The sequence below is a fragment of the Odocoileus virginianus genome, chromosome 20 (assembly GCF_023699985.2).
Source record: "Odocoileus virginianus isolate 20LAN1187 ecotype Illinois chromosome 20, Ovbor_1.2, whole genome shotgun sequence".
Classification (NCBI taxonomy): domain Eukaryota; kingdom Metazoa; phylum Chordata; class Mammalia; order Artiodactyla; family Cervidae; genus Odocoileus; species Odocoileus virginianus.
The window spans coordinates 39677018-39687606 of NC_069693.1; the positions used below are offsets into that span (position 1 = coordinate 39677018).

Sequence of the window (10589 nt, forward strand, 5' to 3'; positions counted from 1 at the left end):
AGTGGAGCTTCAGCTTCAATATCAGCCCTTCCAATGAATATTCAGGGTTGATTTCCTTTAGGATTAACTGGTTTTATCTCCTTGCTGTCCAAGGGCCTCTCAAGAGTCTTCTCAGGAAAATGACAGTTTTGGGGGTAGGAAACATAAGAAACTGTCCTCAAAAAGTTGTCTCTTCTTTGTACCCTGGACATTGCTAAGCACTTGCCTTTTGTTTAGTATTTGTTGGGCCTTCATCATTTTTATAATTACTGCTAAAATTGATTATGTGCCCAGTCATTTGCAGGACCGTAAGGTAGTAAAGGAAAAATCCTATGTACCACCTGCCTGTGTCACAATAGATTAAGCATCACAGTGGCTACTAATCAGTCAGCAGCGGGTGGGGCTTGGGAGCCAGAGTGTAAACTGGGGGACCTGAGCTTGCTTTTCAAAGCAGACAGCCGAGCTCCATCAATTGAGAAGAGGCTAATCCGGAAAGGTAGATTACAAGGCTGAGATGGGCGGGGCAGTGGGGGGGAGTGGGTAGTTGAGAAAAATCTCTATTTGGGGCTTTTTATCAACTAATGGTGTTGGTAGGAAAGAGAATTGAGTGGATGTTTATAAATTTTCAGAATCAAGAAAATCCTGTGTCATCTGGGAATCACAGTTGATTATGAAGATAATGGGATGTGGTATGAGGTACCTAAAGAGTATGCCAAGTCAGTATGGTTCCTGTCAGCTTTTAATATTTCTGGGCGCTCAGAAAAATTTAAGTTAAATCATTAAGTTGCCAGTTTTATCTATATACATGTGCATGTGTGCCCATGTGTGCCCATTTGTGCACAGTATAAAATTCAGTCGAGGCAGTTTAGGTGTCTATAGGACCTTACTGTATGTTGTTCTGTCCTTGCTGTCTGTCCCAATTATAGCTAAGCTCAGCAACAGCTTCTTTATAAACCTAGGGAGCTTCAGGTTTTCTGCTGTTTGGTCTGGATAATCTTTGCGTTTTACATTTTTAGCCCTTTAAAAAATGTCATTCTTTTCCCAGGGTTCTTCTGATCGTTGGGTCAGAAGCCTCCGAGTTCTTGTCATCAGCTGTCCTTCAGCCATGCTGGCACTAGCAGTATAAGAATATCATAATCCCAGAGTGATATAAAGACCTTTCCAAGGAAGATGAGATACCCAGAGGCCATAAAGGAAAATTCTGAAGGATTTGACCATGTTAAAATGAAAAGCTTCAGTTCAGCAAAACACCAGAAACAAATTCAAAAGATAAAATACACACCGGAGAAGTCCATTCTCTCCATACATCTGACAGTTCACAAAGAGCAGCTCCAGTCCAACTTGAAAAATGAACAAAATGATAGGAAAATGGGCAATGTACACTAAGAGGTGACTATACAAGAAGAAATAGGAGTGCCCGATCAACCAGCAAAAGTCTGTTCCATCTTAATAAAGGGTGAAGAAAAAAGCTAAGTTAAGATTAAAATTTATTGGAGATGAAAATGATACTCCTACCATAGATAAAAACATTGTTTTCGAGGAAGTGGGTCATCAGGCAGACTCCTGTGGGTGTCCAGGAAGGGGAGGAGGGTGGTGGGAAGCCAGTAAGAACAGTAAACAGCATCCTCAGCTTAAGCAATGCTTGAGTTTATGGTCCAGAATCTGAGTAGAGGTCCAAGGAAGTGAAGGCTCCCCTTGAGTCACGGGCCCTACGTCTATATTATGTTCAAACAAAGAATGACACATCTTGGTGGTGGTGTTCAGTCACTAAGTCGTGTCTGACTCTTCGTGACCCCATGGCACCAGGCTTCCCTGTCCTTCAACACTCTCCCGGAATTTGTTCAAACTCATGTCCATTGATTGAGTCAGTGATACCATCCAACCATCTCATCCTCTGTGTCCCCTTGTCCTCCAAGTTCTTTAGCAGTATTACAGTGTTCATTTGATTAAAATTTTCCTTTGTGCCTTTTCCTGGCTAGAATTTTTTTTTTAATCCTTGTAGTTCATTACCAGAATGTCTCAGTATTTGCCCAGGATGTGGGCAGTCCATTCTAGCTTCAGTTTGGTCTTTCTTTCCTTTAATTTAGCAATGTTTTCTTTTATGATGCCTAATTTCTTCTTTTCTGTCCTCCCTTCCTACTCTAGAGGCTACCGGTTACTTATATGTTAGATATCTTTGTTATTGTGCCATGGATTTCTTTTTCATTATACCATGTCTGCCATCACTTTTTACTTTGTGTCAGGGATTTTTGTCCCCTGGAGAACATTTGGCAGTCGTCAAATGCTAGAGACAAGCTACTGGAATCTAATGAGTAGAGGCCAAGCGTGCTGCTAAACATTCTACCAGGCACAAGACAGCCACTGTCACAGCAAAGAATTGTCCCATCCAAAATTTCAAAAGTGAGGTTGAGAAACCCCATTTGAGGGTCAAGGCTGGATTCTGATAGGTCTTTAATTTCATATCATTTCAAATGATCGTGGGAAAAAAACCAGACCTTATACAGAAGTAATATGCAAATTTCCTCCTATAGGTAGTATTTTTGATACTAATATTGATGTTGGGAGCATTTGGAAGCATATATATGAATATAGGTATAGGTATAGGAATATGGGCTTCCTTGGAGGCTCAAACAGTAAAGAATCTACCTGCAGTGCAGAAGACCCAGGTTCAATCTCTGGAGAAGGAAAAGGCAGTCCACTTCAGTATTCTTGCCTGGAGAATTCCATGGACAGAGGAACCTGATGAGCTACAATACAAGGGGTCTCAAAGAGTTGGACAGGACTGAGCAACTAACACTAACACATTTTTCGTGTGGCACAAAGCCAGAGAGATGTCCTTATTATACATCTAGCTGATAATTTTGATTAATAACGGATCTTGATTAAACTTTAGTTATTCAACATGCTAAGGGATTGTACTACTTGTTTGGATTATATTTTCTAATTAATGGTTCAAAATACTTTTGTTTCAATCTTTGTTTTTCAAAAAGATGGCATTTTCTGGCTGAGGTTCTTGAAGTTTCTCTGGATTCTCAAGCAAGTTGGAAATCCAGAAATGACAAGTAAAAGCTGAAATCCCACATGTATTTAGGAGGAGAGAATTTTTGGTTATTAACATAAATTTTTCTAGCTACAAGACTGGACTAAAATTATACTGAACACAACATATTTTCTAAAAATGACTTTAAAAGAAGTTTATATTAAGCCATACTGAACTCCAGTTAGGTATTCATCACCTGTGTACATTGCTCTTGTCAGGATGTAGAAATTCCACAGAGACTAACAAACTGGTCCAGACTCACTCTATCTCTTTTTCCCATAAATAAACATGTTTGAGTGTCTGCTGTTCTAATTGTTTGCAAATTCATTTGCATGATTTCCTTCAATATTTCATAAGACTTACAAAATTAATTACTTGATCTCAGTAATAATAACCATCCTGTCTCCTCCTTTTCTGTATTAAGGCTAATTTAAAGGGAGGAAATGAATTCAATAGAGTCTCATTGTTTACTCAAATTACACATGCATAATGAGATCTCAGTAGGAAAGGATGCTGAATGCCACCTTTGAGATTCAGTACCTTGGGGCAAAAATATAATAGTCTAACCATGTAGTGATTAAGGCTTCCCAGATTGTAGCCACTGGATGGCCAGGCCTGTAGTTTCTAGGGTTCTTCTTAATTCTAAAATGCTAAAAAGCAGCTTCAGAGAAGGATGGGCAAAAACTTCAGGAGGCAGAAGTCCGCACAGTCATCACTACAGTGTGTGGTGTAGGTTTTATAATTTCCAAAACTCATTCATTCTTTACAGTTGATAAAATTATGTGATATCTTCAGTCTATTTTCCTTCTCTCCAGCCATCCTTGGTATTTCCCTAATATACCACAAAGGGTTGAAATAAAATGTTAAGAAAACGAACAGGTACTATCATCTATGTAGACCAGGTTTTGGATGCCATTTTCATTTCTCTCTCCCTTTCTCTCTAAGCTCAGCAGTTCTGTGGGATTGACCACAACAATCTTAAATGAGATTTTTTTTTTTTTTTTTAAATTTTTATTAGTTGGAGGCTAATTACTTTACATCATTACAGTAGTTTTCGGTATACATTGATATGAATTAGCCATGGATTTACATGTATTCCCCATCCCAGTCCCCCCTCCCACCTCCCTCTCCACCCGATCCCTCTGAGTCTTCCCAGTGCACCAGGCCCGAGCACTTGTCTCATGTACCCAACCTGAGCTGGTTATCCGTTTCACCCTAGATAATATACATGTTTCAATGCTGTTCTCCTGAAACATCCCACCCTCTCCTTCTCCCAGAGTCCACAAGTCTGTTCCATTAAAAAATTTAAGTTATGTAGTTTTCATTTATATAGGTATTTAATCCAGAGGTTACTCAACCCATGGTCTCTTTGGAAGATGTAGCCCTTTTTATTCAAGGTTAGTTGGATCACACCACTTTGCTTACGTCGAACCTGGTTCCAGGATGAATTTAAGTTGCTTTACAGAGATGCAAAATTAAAACCATGCTGTGTTTGTTTTACTACACTATTCAACGCAATCAACATAGCCGCCAATGTGAAGAATCTTCTGGTCATTATTGGACTCTGATCGTAGTTGAAGGCTGCAATCAACAAGCAATTTGTTCAGTATCTTCCGTGGGCTCAGCATTGTGTTGGACACTGTGGAAGATAAAGAAAACTACCTATGGGAATTCCCTGGAGGTCCAGTGGTTAGGACTGGGTGCTTTTACTGCAGGGACCCAGATTAGATTCTTGGTCAGAGAACTAAGATCCCTCAAGCTGTGTGTGGTGTGGACACAAGAGAAAAAAGGAAGCAGGGAGCAATCTTACTTTATTAAAAAGAATGAAAGAAAGAAAACATTACCTAACAGATAGAGAAAACAGTATTTAGGAACATTTCCTAGGGAAATAGATAGGAACGTTTCCCTTATCCAGAATATTTATCTAGAAAACAATCAAGAGACAGAAATTATATCTTTGATCAGCCCAGATAATGAGATAGTACCTTTAGCCCTTAACAAAGACTTGTTTACTTGGACTTTGCTTACAGACCTAACAAACATGGTTCTCTGATTTCCAAGCTAGAAGCACTTTGGGAGCCGTGGATTGGGAGGTGATAGATTTCTACTGCAGATGCACAGATGGCTGAGAGCCGCTGCTAGTGGGAGAAGATAGATTTGATAAAAGGCAGAAAGTTCTTGAATGTGAGGCATTAAGTACCTAGTAATAAGGCACAATGCAGTTATACATGGCAAAGATGTACTGCATCTTTGTATACGTTGCTTATGCTTTGTATGTAATGCAGCGCATGGCAATGATGCTTAAAAAGACATATATTAGATGTACCATAAATGTGCTTGTTGCCAAAATTTTTACACTTAAAAAAAAAAAAGCTTGGGCCTAAGAAAGAACACCCTCAGTTATCAGGAAAACAGCTAATCTGTTGGATTTATTTTCTGGATAGCTGAGATTTTAGCATTGCTATTGAGGCTAGCCTAATGGCGAACAGCAAGTGACAGGATGTCATGAAATACTGGATTGTCTGCCATCTCTTTTGATAGATTTCAAGGGAAAGTAACTGAACGCAATGGCACCCCACTCCAGCACTCTTGCCTGGAAAATCCCATGGACGGAGGAGCCTGGTAGGCTGCAGTCCATGGGGTCGCGAAGAATCAGACATGACTGAGAGACTTCACTTTCACTTTTCACTTTTATGCATTGGAGAAGGAAATGGCAACCCACTCCAATGTTCTTGCCTGGAGAATCCCAGGGATGGGGTCACACAGAGTCAGACACGACTGAAGTGACTTAGCAACTGAACGCAAGCTCTAATGGTGAAAGAAAGGTTAAGTATTGGTGCTTAGACGTTGTACTGGACTAGAACTTGAAGAGATGGGTTTCATGCTGATTAAATGTAAAGTTAATTTTAAAAAATCTTTTCTCTCTGAAAAGTGGCCCAAGGAGTTGGACTGCTTGGAGGTAAAGATTCTTAAAGGGGCAGGTAGTGGTGCCAAAGCAAAATCTTCCATTTTCACTATTTTCTTATTCGGTTGGTGCAAAAGTAATTGTAGTTTTGCATTGTTGAACTTTGTCATTTGATAATTGAAATACGTTCTTAAATAAATGTGGTCATGTTACACATCATTTTAATGCACATTTCTCACTTTATTGTTTTTGCTAATGACTTATTTCTTGCTGTTTATATTTATTTTAGACTATAGAAGTGATCTTAAAAAGCATATTCAAGTGATTCTTTTATTAGAGTTAAAATGGGTCATAAAGCAGCAGAGACAACTCACAACATCAACAAGGCATTTGGCCCAGAAACTGCTAATGAATGTACAGTGCAGTGATGGTTCAAGAATGTGCAGGAGATGAGAGCCTTGAAGATGAGGAGCATAGTGGCCAGCCATCGGAAGTTGACAATGACCAAGTGAGAGGATCATCAAAGCTGATCCTCTTACAACTACATGACAAATTGATGAAGAACTCAATGTCGACAGTTCTATGGTCATTTGGCATTTGAAGCTAGATAAGTGGATACCTTGTGAACTGACCAGAAATCAAAAAATACCATCATTTCAAAGTGTCATCTTCTCTTACTGTACACAGCAACAATGAGCCATTTCTTGATTGGATTATGACATGCAACAAAAAGTGAATTTTACTGGGACAACAGCAACGACCAGCTCAGTGACTGGACCAAGAAGAAGCTCCAAAGCATTTCCAAAAGTCAAACTTGTACCAAAAAAGTTCATGGTCACTGGTGGTCTGCTGCTGGTTAGATCCACTACAGCTTTCTGAATTATGGTGAAACCATTACATCTGAGAAATATGCTCAGCAGATCAATGAGATGCACCAAAAACTGCAACACCTGCAACCCGCATTGATCAGCAGAAAGGCTCCAGTTCTTCTCCACAACAGCGCCTGACTGCACATTACACAACCAATGCTTCCAAAGTTGAATGAATTGGGCTACAGAGTTTTGCATCATCTGCCATACTCACCTGACCTCTCGCCAACCACCACTTCAAGCACCTCAAAAACTTTTTGCAGGGAAAATACTTCCTCAATCAGCAGGAGGCAGAAAATGCTTTCCAAGAGTTCCTCGAATCTCCAAGCACAGATTTTTACACTACAGGAATAAACGAACTTATTTCTCATTGGCAAAATATGTTGATTGTAATGGTTTCTATTTTGACTAGTAAAGATGTGTCTGAGCCTAGTTATAATGATTTAAAATTCTCAGTATGAAATCGTAATTTTGCACAGCACCTCCTTCATCTTTCTGACTTTCTTCCTTCCTCCACTCATCTTGAGTCAAAGTGTTCTGTTCTAATGTGGGAAAGTAGAGCGTGGCAGTGGGAGCCATGTCCTAGGTTCAAATTCTAGAGTCTTTCTAGCAGGGGTCTTACTAGCATGATCAAGACATTGAACCTGAGCTCTTAGAGATGACACCAGTACTCACAAAATCACAGTGACAAATCAGCAGGACAACATGGGTGAGTGTGTTCCAAACCTCAAAATACCATGAGAAATGCTTTAAATGTTAAAACATTGACTGATAACTATTCTTGAGGATTCCTATTTTCTCTTCACAAATCTAGGACCTCAGGGGCCTGATTATGGGGACAGACGACCCTCTAGGATTTTAAATAACTTAGCAGCAGTGGTTTAAATCTCAGCATGAAGAGCAAATAGTTGAAAAGCCTTTTTTCCAGCATTTGCTCTAAGAAAGTATCTAAGGATGGTTATTATGTGGTAGATTGCATGAAATGTGCTAGAAATTATAAAAATGTAGATGGCAGGATAGGGAGGGAAGAGTAATGACTCCAAGTCAGTCTGTCTGGAGGTTTGTGGAGAGTGATAACAATCAATGACTGCCCATTTGAGCCATTATGACATGTTAGGTTCAAGTGCACAGGCTGGAAATCCTTCTCAATCAAATGAGGGGGGTGGGGTGGCCACTTATTTGAGACAAGCCATTCCCAACCAAACCAGCCTGTCCAGCAGTCTATTTACCCAGAGCAAGGCCTGCTGTGTCTCATTCAGAACTGTACTCGGCTTGAGTTTTGCTCCTAATGAGAAAGAGCTCATTGTTCTAATTGGTTTGAGAGTGAATCCCAGTCCATGTCCCCTGGGGAAATCTGCAGATGCCCAGGGCTCATCTTGTCCTCTCTCATCACCATCCAGCCTCATCTCTTTGAACCCCTTCTCACCACTGAAGCCAGAACAGTCTATTTAAAATGCAAGTCTAACCACTACTCCTCCTCTTTTGTTCTCTAAGCCCTCTAGGATAAATCCTAAAATCCTTAGCATGGACAATAAAGCCCTCTGTGATCTGGTCCCCTTGGTCAGTGACACAACCTTACCTCTGTCTCCAACTAGAAATTTATACTGTAATAATGCCAGGGTACTTGAAATTCATGTACACCATGACCCTTACCAGGCTACTGTTTTATACCTTCATGCCTTTGCACTGTTCTTTATTAGAAATCTCTTGTATACTCTCCTTACCTAGCTAGTCTCTGTCAGCCTTCAAGACTTAACTCAGATATCTTTTCCTACAGTCTTCCACGACTCCAAGAGTGAGGTACAAGAAGGGTTGTGCTCTATACTTGCATCAGACTTTGTGCATGCCTCTTTACTTATGGTGGTACATTGAAATGAGCTGTTTACATCTGTGTATGTGCTCTTAGAATGTGAGCTTTTCAAAAACAAGGACTATATTTTGTTTACCATTAAGCCACAAGCACTTAGAGACTTGGCAATCTAAAAGTGTGTGTCAAATTGAGTAACTAATTGCATCTCTAGAATATTCCTACAATGAATTCTCTCTGTTGACTTGTTGAATGGAGGTTTACCTTGATTACTGGACAGAGAGGAGAACTGAAGTGCTTACCCAGCAAATACAGATTAATTGTCTCTTGTCTACATCATCCATTGCATGAATATCCCTATGTTTCAAAAGTCATTTCAACATCTCCTCTGTTCCTTGAATTGTCATAGATATTATGGCAGAGCACCTGTCTCCAAGAGTTTGTTTCCTAGGGGCACAAAGCCACATATAAGTGCTGCAAGAAAAGTCAGAGCCTTGAGGTTTTAGTGAAGAAAAGACTGCATGCTCCTGGAGGAATAGGGGGAGCATGAAATAGCCTTAGAAAATGGCTAAGTTTTTAAAAAGTAGAGATTGGAAAAAGGTAATAGAGGGAGGGGCAGAGATGATGCATCTTTGCTAGAAGAAGCATACATGGCAAAGTGATGGAAAGCCCTCAGTATATTTGGGAAACAAGAGAACACCTGATGGTTTGCAATTTGAACCTAATGCGACTCATTTTCCACCACTTACCCCCATCTCCATGCTCCAACCATCCCAACTCCTTTTCTCTAGCCCAGTGGTTCACAAACTCAAATGAGCATCGGAATTGTCTGGCGGGCTTATAAAACATAGATTGCTGGACCCTATTCCAGCTACTGAATTTCTGATTCAGTAGGTTGGATGATGCTGGTGCTGTGGTCTGGGGCCCTGTTTGAAAATCACTGCAAGACTTTCCTGCTGAAATCACCATGGCTCAGACCTGGAGATGTTGCTCCCCGCTCCCAGCCCTGACACAGTAGGATATGAATCTCAGATCTCAACTGGAGCCTTGGGTCCTCTGGACTCTGAAGGAGCAACTGCCCCTTGAAACCACTGTCAACCATCTATTGGCAGAGCAGCCGTCGCCATAGAAGTTGTCAAGCAGGCAGTGTTTTCCCATCATCCTGGCAAATGAAAGACTAATTTGAACCATCTGGTTCTGTAACACCCTCCTACACCACTGCTTAAAAGCAGCCGAACATATTTTCTCTTACGTTTTGTCAATAAAATATTGCTCCCCGGGGCTGTCGGCTTGTCAGGTTTGCAGCCCATAAGCAAAGCTGGAGCAGTTAGAGGTGGAACCAGCAAGAAGAGGGTTATGGGGGCAGCCCCTCAGCCTTTGCTGCTGAGGCTCTGCACAGCCTTCTATTCGGGGCAGGTTCTCTAAACGGATGCATTAAAGTATTTTTTTAAACTGGAACCGAAATGTGTCAGACCCTTCCTGGCCACTGTGCCCTTTGTGTTCTGTTAGTTTTGCTTTGCCTTATGACAGTGAGGAATCAATGTCTAGCATTTCCAACCTCCAGGTAGAGTGTGTACACATTTATTAAGATTAATTAAAAAGTCACAAATTCTAAAGTAATAACATTAACAACCAGTAGAAAAAGTGCAGACATTTTGACAGTCTTTTTGAATTTCATTAAAAGATGGTAGTGACAAAAACCCCAGAGACTATTTCTACTTTACTAAAGAAATAGGTCACAGATTCAATTACAGTCACTGAAGCATGGACTCAATCTATCATGGCAAATTAAGTACATTTTAGCAACCTACTTTCCTTTAAAAATTTTATAGACACTTTCAGTGGAAGAAGAAAGACTATAGAATAAAAAAAAAAAAGGAATTGCAAAACCAAGTTCCACCCTTACTCCCCCCTCAGCTTTGAGTAAGCATTTGGCTTATTTGCTTTGGGTATAAGACAGAAAATCATTAAGAAATACTCAGCTCTTTC

At 40.3% G+C, this 10589-nt stretch overlaps 1 long non-coding RNA gene across 2 annotated transcripts; it reads left to right on the top strand.

Moving 5' to 3' along the window:
- The first annotated feature begins 303 nt into the window (after positions 1-303).
- LOC139030053 (uncharacterized) lies at positions 304-1452 on the top strand. 2 transcript variants are annotated; one of them, XR_011482371.1, is made up of 3 exons: positions 364-475; positions 609-695; positions 1025-1452. It is a non-coding gene; the product is annotated as an uncharacterized lncRNA (long non-coding RNA). The 2 variants fall into 2 exon arrangements; XR_011482370.1 differs by lacking the exon at positions 609-695 and having other exon boundaries at positions 304-475.
- Positions 1453-10589: the final 9137 nt, after the last annotated feature.